The following is a 16,002-nucleotide window of genomic DNA, read 5'->3' on the forward strand; positions in this document are numbered from 1 at the left end:
CTTCTGAGCCCTAATTTTTGTTTTTGAGCTACCTTTGGTTTTTTGGCAATAACTTGGTCATACAAGCTCAAAATTGTGCAAATGAGATATCATCAAAAAGCTAGTTCTAACATTGATCCAAACCTCTAAGTGGTTGATGTAGTGCCCCTCCCTCTTTTGGTTTGTCAAACTTTGTGATTTGTGCTATGTGTTGTTTGACCCTAATTTTGGTATTGGTCGATTTTGGTTTTGGAGTGTGAGGCTTGTTTATGTTTCTTGGATTTCTATAGGACTATGATGTCACATTTTATGTGTTGGGTTAGAATAGTGATGGTATGTGATGTATCTTCGTTCGGTATGTGTGCTAGATAATTATAGATGTATATATGCCTTGATCTTGTATTTCTTATTATCTTTGATGTGTTTATGTGGTTGTGACCATTATTTGAATGGCATTGTCTTCGATGGAAACATATGATGTAGTTTATGATGTGATTATTAGATGTATTTATACATGATATTTCATTAGTTTATTTATGAGTTTCTTTATATTTATTGATGTATACTGACTTGATGTACATTGCTTCCATGTTTGATATGCTTGGGTGAGAGGGGGGGAGGGGGGGGGGGGCGGGGGAAGTGTTGCACTACTCTCTACGGGCAAGCTACGCCACTTCCATTCCCTACTCACGGTATGATATTATGTGGTTTACATGTATATGTTCAACATTTGTTTATACAGCTGCAGGTACTGAGCATCGACTCCACCTGAATCTTCAGGTCTGAGCATGCTCTCCAACCCAATAGTAAAGTGGACAAGGAGATATCAGTCAGACCCTGTCAAGCTCCCTAGTCCCCTATTTTTCGGTCTTGTTAGTCGTCACCCTTTTGTTAGTACTCAGTGTTTTGAGTTGTCGTGAATTGTCGCTCTTGTTTATAGTTGATAATTTTGAGAAATGATTATTGTTTTGACCCCTCTTAGTAATTGGGATGTAGTTAATTAAATTATTTAATTAATTAATATGTTGGAATTGGTAGAAATTTAAGATTTAAATTATTTAACTAACTCGAAAATAATATTTGTGAGTTTAAAGATTAAATAATTATAATTAATTATAGTTTCTCATTTGATTTATTTAATTAAGTAATTTGAGGACTCTGATTAATTTTTTAAATTGGAAAGATTAATCAAATAGAAATTGTAATATTCAATTAATAAATTATCAAGAGTCAATTATTTCTTATGGTTTTAAAAGAATTAAATCTTAAAAAATAAAATAGTAATTATTTATTTAAATGTATATATTTGCATGCGTGTGGGAGTTACAAATTAATTAATTCAATAATTAATGGATTTCTTTTTGGGAAGGAATCTGCATGTCGGGAGTTACATTTTGGAGGATATTTTATTTTGTTGCTTGCTTTTTGAAAAGGGGGGTTTGCCTGCATTTTTTGTTTTGGTATTTTGGGGGGGTATTGGAAGAAAATATGGTAATTGGGGGGGGGTTTGCTCTAAGAATCTTGGGGAAGAATCTGGTGTTGAAGAATTTAGCGAAGGATTTGAATTGATTTTGTGTGGCTTGGCGTGGATCTTCTGGAAAATCTTTGGCTCCTTCATTCTATGATTGCCTCCCAGATTGATTGAAGAGGTAGGGAGTCTATGTTTTTCTCCTTTGCAAGTCAAATTGTATGAATATTTTAATGAAGCTTTACTGATTTGAGAAAATATAAGGATTAATTTGTCTTCATAGGATTGTGTGGTTAGATTTTTGAAAACTTGAGTTCCTGTACAAAAATTCATATCTGAAAATGAAAACATCTTGGCTCTACTGTTGATCTTCTCTGTAAATTCTTTTTCTTTTCAAAAAATTTGGGGGTTGGATTATATCATATAGGGAAAAATATGTCAATCTTGAATCTGGTATTTGATTTAATAGTTTTGATAATACCTGTGTTCTATTATGTTAATTATGCCTGATTCACTGTAGTTTTCATATATAAAAAGACATGTATTAATATTTATCTTTATAAGCATTTCCCTGTGTGTGTGTGTGTGTATCTTGTATATACATATACATATATATATATATACACACACATGTATATATACATGTGTATACACATGTGTATACATGTGTATATACACATGTGTATATATATACACATGTATAGACATGTCTATACATGTGTATATATATACACATGTATATACATGTCTATATATACATGTGTATATATATACACATGTATAGACATGTCTATACATGTGTATATATATACACATGTGTATATATATATATACACATATATATATATATACACATGTATATATGTGTATACATATATACATATATATACATGTATACATGTATATATATATATATGTATATATGTGTATACATATATACATGTATATACATGTATACATGTATATACATGTATACATGTATATACATGTATGCATGTATACACATATATACATGTATATACATGTATATACACACACATATATATGTGTATACACATATACATATATATATATATGTGTGTGTGTGTGTGTGTGTGTGTGTATATGTATATGTATATATAATATATATACATATACATATATATTATAATATATTATAATATATATAATATATATGTATATGTGTGTGTGTGAGAAATATACATATATATATGTATGTATATATACATATACACATATATATGTGTATATGTATATATACATACATATATATATGTATGTGTATATGTATACATACATACATATATATATATATGTATATCTCACACACATATACATATATATAATATACACACACACACACACACACACACATATATATACATATATATGTACACACACACACACACACACACACACACACACACACACATATATATGTGTGTGTATGTATATATATATACATACATATATATATACATTTATATATATATATATATGTGTGTGTGTGTGTGTATATACATGTATATATGTATATATATATATACATGTATATACACACACACACATATACATATACATATATATATTTGTATGTGTATATGTATATATAATATATATATACATACATATACACACATATATGTGTATATGTATATATACATATATAAATATCACACACACACACACACACACACACACACACATGCATATAACACACACACACACACACACACACACACACACACACACACACACACACACACACACACACACACATACATACATACATACATACATACATATATATATATATATATAAACATGCATGTACCATTTATCATTATATTTGGATTGTATTCACTGTGTTTTGGCTTAGCGCAATTTTCCCTGCAATCTCCTTCTCTGGTTTATGTTTACGGCAGTGACTGTCGTGTGGGGAATCCACTCACGCGATGGGTGGGCTCTCTTCACAGTCATTGGGAGACCCATGGTTGTGGGGGGAAACTCTCCCCATCGTTGTGAGGCACGGGTTACTTCACAGTCCCATGCGTGCTCCATTCCTTTGTGCACTGTAATCTTTGGCGGATATGGATTTCAGTTCGGGTTTTTATTTCGATTTTCTTGTGTGTGTGTGTGTGTGTGTGTGTGTGTGCACATATAAATTAGGTTAAGGTTTAATTTGAGTAGTAATAAATTTATAATTATAAACTTGTTATGATACAATATGGTTTTGAAATATTAATTTAAATGGGACAATAATGTATATATCTAAAATTTTGAATCTCCTTTGGCATTTGATATGGGAAAAAATCATGGTATTGATATATGACGTTGCGCTATTATATGAAAATGAATTGATTGTCTTGTCTTACAAATGAATTGTATTAGAATTTAAGGAATAATCAATGAATTGAACTTGATTAAAGATTAATTTGGACTATGAGAATAGATCGTATAATGTTGACTGGAAAATTGAAATAATGGATAGTTAATTTTAAATTTGCGTTAATAATTTGGATTAATGTAGTTCTAGGTGTTATTTTTTTTACTCTTGAATTTTATAGTATTTTTGCTCTAGTTCGAGATCATGGTAATTGTATGCATTGTTCATGGTAATTGTATACTCGAATATGTTGTTTGAATTGTGTTTAACCCTCCGACGCTTGGTATGTGTTAGATTCCTTAAAGTACAAGTTTACTTCTCGTCCTTGTATGTAAAAGATTGGCGTCTTGCTAGGCTACCCTGATAGTTGAGTCTTAATTGTTGGCTTTGATGTATTGTTTACTTTTGGTTTCGAGATCTTTTCTAGCATGTGGTTTAAGTCATGCTATGGATGGAGCCCCGTCACCTTTTGAATCTTAAGTACAAGTAGGGAGAGTGGCTTCTATTGGGGGTTGGGACCCAAAGTGGTCGCCAGGGTAACCTAATAGAAGTTTGGTAAACAAGTGATAACTTAATTTTTAACTTGGGTGGGTAGTTAGATCACACTAAATAAGATAATTCTTTGATGCCTCCTTACCCACAAACGCTCGTACAGGTTTGAGGGTAAGTGGAGAAGCGCTTGGAATGGATTCCACCAACCTTGTCTCCTTGAAAGGTTGGTGTGGTCCACTAGTGAATGTATGGGGGTCGGGGGTCGAGAGAGGTCACCAAGGTAACCCAGGATGGGGGTCGGGACCTAGTGAAGATCTACCAAGGTAACCCATGACATTCTAGTGATGACACTCTTCCCTTGCAACCTAGTGGTAACCCATATCTCTTCCTTTCATGTATTGTTGAGTTTCCGGAAGTGGATGTTTTCTCATGCTTGTTGCCTTTGTGAATATGCTCAATCCTCTGGTGTATTGTTGTTATTCATGTGCTTGTATGGTATTCTCTTGTGTGCCTCTTGATTGTTAAGTTTTCTTGAGTCCTTGATAGTATGGATATGTTGTTTCTTCGGTGAGTCGTGTTGATACTCTTGTTTATCTTGCTTCCGCCTAGTGGGTCTGACTGGTACCTCCTAGCACAGGGGTGGACCTATTTTGGTGCCACATGGTTGGGTGGAGTGCTTTTCGCACCCATTGGGTTTGGCCCTTTCAGCTTCATGTTCGTGTTGGCTCGGAGAATATTTGAAGACTATTGTTATTTTACCAAATTTTTGTATACTTCCCTACTTGGGACATTTGAAGATTGTATAGTGAGGATCCATCTTTTTGTATATGAAACTCTTATGTAAATTCTCGAGCATTGTAACGAGAATCGTGTATCCATGTGTTATTCTATAATGTAAATTATTGTAGTTCCTTGTAATTGTTTGAGATGATGTAAAACCTTGTGTAACATCGTTATGGGGCCTTGAGGACATTTGTTAAATGATTCATTTTGTATTTTGTTTAACTGTATTTTAGCATTTGTATATGTTATATTGATTGGTTCAAAAAAAATTATTCACATTTTCATATTCTTGGTTGTTATGTCCTTTGGGCCTCATGGCGAGGCATGATAGGTTCTGTCAAATTTTGCTCTAAATTTTTGTATCAAGATTCAGGCCTCCAAAATCAGCATTTAGTTTCACACTTTTGGGACCATGACTTGCACATGCAGACTCTATTTTTGACTTCCATATATCATTGGAAATTTCTCAGCATCTTCTATTCAAATCTACTTTTATTTTTTTCGATATTTTGTCCCAAGTATTTTTTATGTAGTTTTTTGTGTTTTCACTTTATGGTTGATTACTTGGTAATTTTGGCTCTTGAAAACTTTTTGATTGCATTAGATGGTTTCTCTTAGACTATTCTACATGTATTCCTGGTATTGTGCCTTATTTGGGCATTTTGAGCATCTTTTTCATGCATGTACTTATTTGTAGACAAACTAAGACAAAGTGTCACTTTTATGGATGGTTTTTAAATAAATGCACATTTTGTTGTGCCTTATTTTATACATGCATTGTATTATAAAGTACCATGGGGTGTTGTGTAATGCCTTTTGTTTTGCCATCAAACCTTTGTCCAGTGAATGTCCCTCCACAACAACATCGAATCCCAAATATTCTTGTTCCATGTGTGTGTGCATTGGTTGCATACCCTTTTTAGTTGTGGGTACTTTCTTGTGCATATTTAGTTTCCCCTTCATGCACTCTTTGGTGACACACAGTTTCACTGGACCTATCATCTCTTTTTATTTTCAATATTAATGTTTTCCAATGAATGTCTCTCCTTAACAACATTGAATCCCATATATTATTGCCACATGTGTGTGTGCATTGGTTGCATACCCTTTTTAGTTGCGGGTACTTTCTTGTGCATATTTAGTTTCTTCTTCATGCACTATTTAGTGACATGCAAATTCAATGGACCTATCATCTCTCTCTTTTTTCAACATTATGGGAAGTTTCTAATGCTTTCTTGGTTTCATTTTGGAGTGAGCTACCTATTCAATATGTGTTCCCATGTACTACTATCTAGATGCAGTGGTTGTATTTCGGTGAAATGAAACTTTACCATACAAACAATCTTGCATTCGAGTTTTGTGTCATTCATGTGTCATCAATATCTTTGACTGCCAATTATTTTGCCTTTGTTTTCCATCTGATTATTCAAGAAGTGTCAATTCTTATCTTCTTGATCCTAATCATCATCTTGGTTTTAGAGGAGGTTCTTCATTCAGCACTATAGCAGTTATCATTTGATAGTTTTTTATAGCTTCTCCATGATTCGAAGGATGTTCTTCGTGTTCCTATTCTTTTGAAATATTTTATTGGAGGCTTCTTAGTCATTCAATCTCTTTTTCTCTCTTTTGAAGAGTTTTCTCTCATTGGATTCTTCTCATTTTTTTCATTTGTGAGAGATTTCATTGCATTGGTTTGTACATGGGTACCTCATCAGCCCTTTGTTGCCAGAAACCACTTTTGCATTCATGCATTTAGAAGTTTTTACTTCACCCTAAGTTTCACTTAAGGGGGGTGTTAAGTTATTAGTTATGCTCCTCATAATTTCACTTTAGTTCTCTTAAATTTAGCTTAGGTAATATTTGTGTTTTTTTTAAAAGAAAACCATTATGCATTGTAAATATATTCTATAATCTTTGCTTTTGAGGAACATGGCATATTTTTTTGCTACTCTCATTTGTGGAAGGTGTTCTAGTTTGTTGTTTGATCTTGCATGCTTGTGTTGCAAAATTCAACATGGTATCATAGCCTTAAAATTCAACATGGTATCAAAGATCAATCTTTACTTCAATAAGCCCATAAAAATATCTTGTGTGGTTGTGACCTATCTATTCTACTCACATATTGCAGTTATTATAAATGTAGATCTTATTAGTGTGTTTGTGTTTAGAAATACCTTCAATAAATTTGATAAATCGCAAGGATCATTTTCTCTTAAGTTAAACCCTTCATTGGACCTATTCAATAGATTTGCAACAAAGATCAAAGATAGAAAGAACGAGTATAATAGAGTCTATGATGATATCATAGCTAAACAATAAATTTATGATTCACCTCAAAGCTCTTTTCCTTAAATGTTCTTTTCACATCCCAATGTGATCTCAAATAAGTGACTAAATATCTTTAAATACAACATAGTATGCACACCAACATGGGCATGTGTTAGGTTGGCTCACAAAAACTAGTAGAATGGATTCAATGAGATTTAATTTGACTATAAATTTTAAAATGTTTAGAATTGTGACTACAAAATTTTCCCTGGTTGATTTTATAATTACTAATGTGGAAGAAAGTAATGAATGGGTGATTTAGGAATTCAGACCACTATTTGGGCATGATTGATGATGGGATATGGATATGGTGATGTTATGAGCCAAATCCATACATGTGAAGATGCCACATGTAGACTACTCAAACTAACTCATTTGTCTGCAAAATCCAACGAAACATGCTAACGAAAGTCCAATAATTATTTGTATCATCGGGTACCTGTGCAAAATTTTCATTTTTTTTTTCGTTTCTATCCGACGTTCGTCGATCTTGCGATGCTCCATGATTTTTGTTGCTATTTCGACATTCCCTTTAACGTTTGTGCCAATGGGTATATGGTTAGCATTCGTCAGGGTTCTGACCAATGTTTTTTGATAAATAAAAATTGATTTCGATAATTTATCTATAATTGTGACCCAGTGCAACTAATGCTTGTGAAAAAGTATTTATAACTAACGTCCATGCAGGGGATTCTGGATCCTTAGTAGGGGATTTTGACTAAGGCAGAATTAATGGAAAAGAAGATCTTAAGGATTTGGAAAGTAAAGCACAAATGAAATTCTTAATTTTTGTATAAGAAAGAGATTTATTGCTGATAGAGAATCATTGCATGAATATACTAGAATTAATGGTAGTTGGGAGCCTGGTAGTATCTGAACATAGAAATTTGAACTAAACGAAGGAAGTGTGTCAATTAATGTTGGTGGCTATCATTCTACAGGGTAGATGGAATATCTTGAATCCTTTTACATCCAGGGAAGTAAAAATTAACTCAGGAATTAGTGGAAGTTTTATGATACAGAGGAAAAGTCTCTCAAAAAGTAAATTTGGTAATACAATTAATGATGAGAGTAGAATTGGTAGAGCATAAAGAAGAAGTGATTTAGAGGGTGGAGCAAAGAGAGAAGAAGAGAATAGAGAGTCAGGAAAGAGAAGAAGAATACTGAATGCATGCATAGCACAGTGTAGAGAGCATTGAATAGTAAATAGAGGAAAGTGAAGAGTTCAGAGCAAAGAGCTGATAACAAAGAATGTAGAAGAGGGAGAGGTGTAGAGTACAACCGAGAGTAACATGGTATCTTCATTGTAACAAAAAAATGATCTTCATTTTAATTCATTTGATTTGTTGCTCAAAATAGGGGTTGGTGATCCTTTGGGAATTTGGACCCTTATTAGGGGATTTTGACCTTTGAGGGTCTTTTACCTTCTGTCAAATTAAATGTATGCACTTATGTGGCTGACTCTTCAACTTGATCCATTGTAATCAAATTCGCATATACTTGGGAGCTTGCTAAAGAAAAATCATGTCAGATAATATTATTTCAGAATAAAATGAAGAGACAATTGCTAGACTGTGGTCTAGATTGAAAAGAAAGGGTGATGGGAAATGTTATTGTCCTTGCAATAATTGCAAGGGCTTAAAGATGAGAAGACTTTTAATCACAACAACTGAGAAACATTGTAGGCAGCATGGTCACATTGAAGGACGCAATGATTATCGTCCATTGGTAAGATGTTCATTATATGTCTTTATATTGATCGAATTTGTAAATGTTTATATCATTTTAACATTTTTTATATATACAAAAAAACACTTGATCATGATCATGGTTTATTTGTGTGGATCATTATTATAAAGGTGGGGCACCATAGGGTACATGATATGGATTATCACAGCCTGGAGAATATGGCTTTGCAAGTGGAGGAACATGGTGTTGCGAATACCGAAGATGAAGTTAATGATCCTATGGAAGAAGATGATCATGCACCATACAACATAGTTGAAGATGATGGTACAAATACATTGATCCATGACACATTTAATGGTGTAGTTGATCATGATGATTGAGAGGACTTTGATGATGTTCATGATTTACCTGTACTTGAGAAGGCATACGAGCCCCTTTATGAAGGCTCTGAAACAACTCTTCTCTCTATTGTATTGTTGGTGTTGAACTTGAAAGTTATGAATGGTTTATCCAACATAGCAATCTCACGGATGTTAAGGCATGTCATATATATGTCATCTTTTTTCATCTATTTTTGTTGTTAGTTCATCACTCGTAAATAAAGGATGAAATATGTACCATTAATATTATTTATATTAATATTTTTTTTTTGTTGTAGATTGATGGAGGTTATTTTTTGTTACCACCATCAAATATTTTACCTCACTCATACCGAGATTTATCTGCTATTATAAAAGATATTGAAATGGAGTATCAAGCAATAAATGCATGTCCCAATGATCATATTATATATCATAAACAACATGAACTTGCAACAAAATGCTTGGAATGTCATATCAGTAGATATCGATCAGATCAACTAACAAAAAAGATGTCTCGCAAGGTTCTCCATTATATTCCCAGTATTCCATGTAAGAAACGATTATTCAGGTGTGAAACCTTAACGCAATTTATGGATTACCATGCATAGAGTAGAAGTGGAGATGACATTATTCGAATGCTTGTGGATGATTTTGCATTTAGGGACATGGAAGAAAAATGACCACACTTTAAAGAAGAACCTCGTAATTGCAGGCTTTCATTGGCAACGGACAGTGTCAATCCATTTGGAGAGTTGAGATCTATTTACTCGATGTGGCTTGTTTTTTGTTATCAACAATAACATTCCTCCATGAATGTCAATAAAGAGGGAGCACATAATGTTGGCAATGATTGTTCCAGGTATTTGTTTAGATTGATTTTCTTTAACGTAGTAGCATCTCATTTGTCTTATTTGTTGCATAATGACTTATATTTTTTCATTTAATAGTCATGTACATTAATTTATATATATTAAAGTAAAATGGTTGTAATAAGTATGTAATATTTATGTTCATTCAACTAGGTAAGTACCAAGTTAAAGATATGAATGTATATATCCAGCCTCTTATCAATGAGTTACTAAAGTTATGGAATGGCATCACTATGTATGACGTCTCAAGACCAATATGACAAAGACAAATTCAATTCCATGCAATGCTTGTATGGACAATTCATGATGCCCCAGGGCTAACACATTTTTGTGGTATGTTATAACGTTCGACTGCACTTTAGTGATATTTAATTTTATGAAGTAGTTATTATGTATAATTAGAAAAAATTGACATTTTTAATTCAATTATATATGATCTTCCAGGTCTTCAAACAAAGGGAAAATTTGCATGTCCAGTTTGTGGTCCAAAGATGAAATCTCGTCATTCAACAAGTTTAGGAAAGCAGGTGTTTGATGAGTATAGGCACTTCCTCCACATAAATCATAAGTATCAAACTACTGAAAAACATCTTTTTAATGGGAAAAAAGAGACTACATCAAAACCACGAAGAATGACACCTCGCATGTGGAATTTGGAATATAATAGAATCGATCGTCAAGGTTATACATCAGATCAAATTGTTTATCTATCTGTAAAGCGGAAAAATCAAACCCTAGTCGTTCTCCCCTCCCCAACTCTAAGGAGAGAGAAGGGAGAGTCACTAGGGTTGATGGTTTTCACTTAGGAGAGACTTTACATTCAAAAGAGGGGTTGAAACCCACAAGATCGAATCCCACGCAATGCAAGATTGGATTCTAAATGAGTTTCAAGGGTTAAGACATCAAGGATACCCTCTTTTGTAAAGAAATGTGGATAGAAAGATTGAACTAGGAATGCATGTAAAGTAGGAAATATTCGCTTATAAACAGAGATAGGGATATGGGATGAAGTTGCGGACCTGGAATTAGCAGTAAAATGTCGAGATGGTGTTGTTCTGCAAATTTGAGGGAAAGTTGATGGGACGAACAATAGGAGAAGAGGAAGGTCTCTTCTCTCCATAAGAGGAAGGAGGAGGAACTGCTCCATATAAGGGAGGAATATTTGGTTTAGGAAGGAGACCAAGCCCATCATGATGAGGAGGTATAGGTCTACTTTTAGGAAGTTTGTTAGATATAGACATAGTCACATTCATAGGAATGGGTTGGGAATCTTCTTGAGGAAAGACATTAGTTTTATCTTTCAAAGGAAGAATTTCCTTCTCAAGAACGATAGGAATGTCAAGTTTGGGTGTTCTAGGTTCACTTAGAGATAGGATCATATCTTTTTTCCACTTTTGATAAGATTTGAAAAGATGATCACTTCGCGGAGGAAGAGATTGGAATTGTTTAGGCCAAAAGTAATCAATGGGAACGCTAGAAGTTCTTTCAGCTGGTTTAAAGAGACTATGATTGACAATAACAACCTCACCATTATGGGGAAATTTCAAACACTTGTGAATAGGAGAAGCAATAGCTTTCATGGAAGATAGCCAAGGATAGCCTAGCTTCACACGAAATTGTTCGGACGATGGAATAATAGCAAAGTCCACATCAAGGGATTTGTTATGGACCTCGATAGGTAATGTAATAGAACCAATTGCAGGAGAAGAAAATGCATCAAATAGTTTCACAACCACATTTGTTTCATCATAGATCACTTGATTCAATTGCAAAGTAAAAAGAAATTCTTCAGTAATGACATTAACCATACAAGAAGGATCAATAAGCACTCCACGGCAAGGTGTATTCTTGACTTTTGCAACTATATATAAAGGACCATCAGGTGCCCTGATAGTTTCACTGGAATCAAATGTGATGGAAGGTTCTTTAGGGATTTTCTACTGCTCTACAAAGTTAATCACATTCGGAGTCATAGACACGAGATCATCAGGTGAGACAGAGGAATCAGTAGTATCAATCGCATTAGAGGTATGAGAAGGTAATGGATCAGTAAAAATCTGAAGATTTTGGTTAGGAGGAGCTACAGATGTGTTGCCTTTATCATTCACTCCAAAAACAGAAATAGTATTATTATCAATCAAATCTTGAATTTTCCCCTTTAAAGCAAAACATTTTTCAGTATCATGCCCAGGATGACGATGAAATTGACAAAAAGATTTGTTATCAAAATAGGGTGAATTAATCTTTGCAGGATCTATTTGCCTTATAGGAGGAAGGGTAAGCACATTTTGTTCCAATAACTTATTCATAATACTATGCAATGATTCATTCAAAGGAGTAAACTTTCTTTCTTTCTTGAAAAACTTAGAAATAGGAAGTACACCTGATGTTGCATTCACATTGTTGTTGATGATGTTTTCATTGAATTTAATGGACTCTCTGCTCGGTTTAAACTTCCCAAATGGTTGTTGACTACTATCACCCTTATCACTCGGAGCCATAGGATTTGCTTGTTCCATTTGACTCACAGTCAGTTGATAATTGTGAAGAGTTGCGCACAACTGTTGGAAAGAAGTAAACTCAGAAAACAAGAGTTTTTCTCTAATGTCTTTTTGTAAATTAGAAATAAAGATTCTTTGAATATCATTGTCAGGCACTGGAAAAGAAATTTGAGCATACAAATGCTTATATCTGCCAATGAAATCAGTCACTTTTTCTTTAACACCTTGTTTACAATGCATTAAATCAATCAAAGTAACCTTAGGACTTATATTGTTTTGAAATTGTTGAATAAAAGCATTTGCAAGTTGTTCGAAAGAAGAAATAGAATAGGAAGGCAATGAGCAATACCATTGTAGGGCTTTATCTCTTAATGTTCTAGTAAACAGTTTTGCAAGCAACCTTTGGTCATAAGCAAAATCGGTACATATTGTTTGAAAGGTCTTAACATGTGTTAGAGGATCACCCTTACGATTATAAAGCTCCAAATGCAGAATTTCAACATGTTTAGGGGGGATAGCTCGAACAATGTCAAGAGAAAGTGGGCTCGCAACATCAAATGTGGGCACACTAAACTTAGATTGATTCATAGAGGCAATTTGTTGCTGTAAAGAAGAGACAGTTTGTGCAAGATTGTTAATGGTCGCTTCAGTCGAAGAGTTCATATTAGACGTGTTAGATTGTGATGGAGGTGTTATGTTATTGAAAGAAGGTAGAGAGTAAGGTGGTGGGACACTATGATAGTTAGTCATAGGAGATGATGGGAAAGGAGGAACACTACAAGGAGGAATGGAAGGGTTAAATGAATTGCCCCCTTGCGTCGTGTTCATTTGTGGAGATATAAGAGGAACACTCATTGAAGGAACGAATGAAGAAGTCGGATTAAATGAAGGAAGAGGGTTAATTGAAGAAGAAGGATTGCCCCCATGACTGGTGATCATAGGGGGAATATCTTGTGTTGAAGTAGTCATTATGTTTGATGTAAAAGTAGGTATACTAGCACTAGGAGTTGTCAAAGGAATAGAATGATTAACTTGAGTAGGAGGTTGTGTATAACCCAAAGTTTCGGCACAACTCTTCATAGGCATCACATTCGAATCCACAATGTGTGCAATACCACGCAAAATATCGATTCCATTCTTATCACTTTGAACCATACGTTTTAGACCCTCAATTAAGGGAAGAGCTTGACTATCAGGGTATTCTTGAGACATCCATTGTCGAAAATCATCAAATTGGTTATCCAATTTCAAAAGTTGTTCTACAGAAACCTCATGGAGAGCTTCTTCATCATTAAGAGGATTAGAGGAATTACCCATGTCCTCATTAAAAAGGCCATTCAAATTAGGTTCCATCTCCTCAGTAATTAAACCTTGGAAAGACCTAATTCTAAGGCTTCGTCTAACGGGAATAGTGTAAGTAGGGCTTATTGTCGTAAAACTCATGCACTAAAGAGAGAGAAGATTTTGAATTTTAGAGGTAGCAAATTTCAATAAAACCAGCCAATCTCCTAGATTTAAGCTGTTAAATGCAATCAGGACAATCTCCGGAATTTTTCGGAAAAAATGTCCGGGACCGTGGCGAATGGAGTGCACATGGTCCTCGCAACTTTTTTCGAGATTTTCAGGGATGAAAGTTATGATGATTTTAAAGCTAATCTGAAAAAATTGAGTGATTTTACGATCTATAGCTAGGCCAAATTAAAGTTGCAATCTCAAAATTGAACCCTACCAAGATTGTTGAAAAATGTAAAATTTGAATTTTGAAAAAGAGGGGGAAACTGAAATTTTGAATTTTATGATTTTAGAGGGAATGCTGAAAGCAATGCAGGCTTTGAAATTTAAAAGTTGACTCGATTTCATGCAAAATTCGAATTTGAAAGTGGAAATCAAAGTTGCTACAATTAAACACTTAATTTCAAAAGTCACAAATTGCAAGAATTTGAATAAAACACTGAAATTTTGAATGAATGCTAACACACTTTTCAAATTTAGGACAGCAAGAAACACAATTTTGATATGAATTTCAATTTCAATGATTTTTGAATGATTAGAAGCCTTAATCCAAGCAATCACTAGACCAATTTTGACTTTAATTTTGAAAGTGTTAAAATTGATAAAATCAGCCAAAATTCTGGATTTTAGCAGAAAAATACAGTAAGATCTAGCTCCCGAAATTTCGGAAAAAATGTCGAGGACGATGGCGCTCGGGGTGCACATGGTCCTCGCAACTTTTTTCCAAATTTTTAGGGATGAGAGATATTGTGATTTTATTGCGGAATCCAAAGTTACAGCCGATTTGGAGGTGTTTTGATTAGTGAAATTATCAGTCAAAGGTTGAATCAAGAAGGTCTTAAAAATTAGGGTTTTGACATTTAACCACTTAATTTTCAGAATTAAAGCACAAATATGAATTGACAATTTGCAATAGAAGGGTAGATCTGAAACAAGCATTAACAATTAAACATTTCACAAGTTTAATTACTTAAAAAGAAAATTTTGGGGTTTTTATGCAATTAGCCTCTAAAATTTGCAAAAGATCAAACATGGAAATGTAATTAGGGAAGCAAAATTTTCAGATCTAACCATGAATAATCAGAATGAGGATGTTCATGTCGGGTTCACCAAAATGTAAAGCAGAAAAATCAAACCCTAGTCGTTCTCCCCTCCCCAACTCCAAGGAGAGAGAAGGGAGAGTCACTAGGGTTGATGGTTTTCACTTAGGAGAGACTTTACATTCAAAAGAGGGGTTGAAACCCACAAGATCCAATCCCACACAATGCAAGATTGGATTCTAAATGAGTTTCAAGGGTTAAGACATCAAGGATACCCTCTTTTGTAAAGAAATGTGGATAGAAAGATTGAACTAGGAATGCATGTAAAGTAGGAAATATTCGCTTATAAACAGAGATAGGGATATGGGATGAAGCTGCGGACCTGAAATTAGCAGTAAAATGTCGAGACGGTGCTGTTCTGCAAATTTGAGCGAAAGTTGACGGGACGATGGCACCCGGCGTGCACACGGTCCTCCGAAAAATCCGCGAAACGAAGGTGGATCTGTTCGTCTCTGCACAAGGATTCCAGATCTTCAATTACAGCCGCGTACCTGCAACCTACACACAGAAAAGAGAGGACGATTGGGGGGTTA

This window comes from Cryptomeria japonica, chromosome 10, assembly GCF_030272615.1.
Source record: "Cryptomeria japonica chromosome 10, Sugi_1.0, whole genome shotgun sequence".
NCBI classification, from domain to species: Eukaryota; Viridiplantae; Streptophyta; class Pinopsida; order Cupressales; family Cupressaceae; genus Cryptomeria; species Cryptomeria japonica.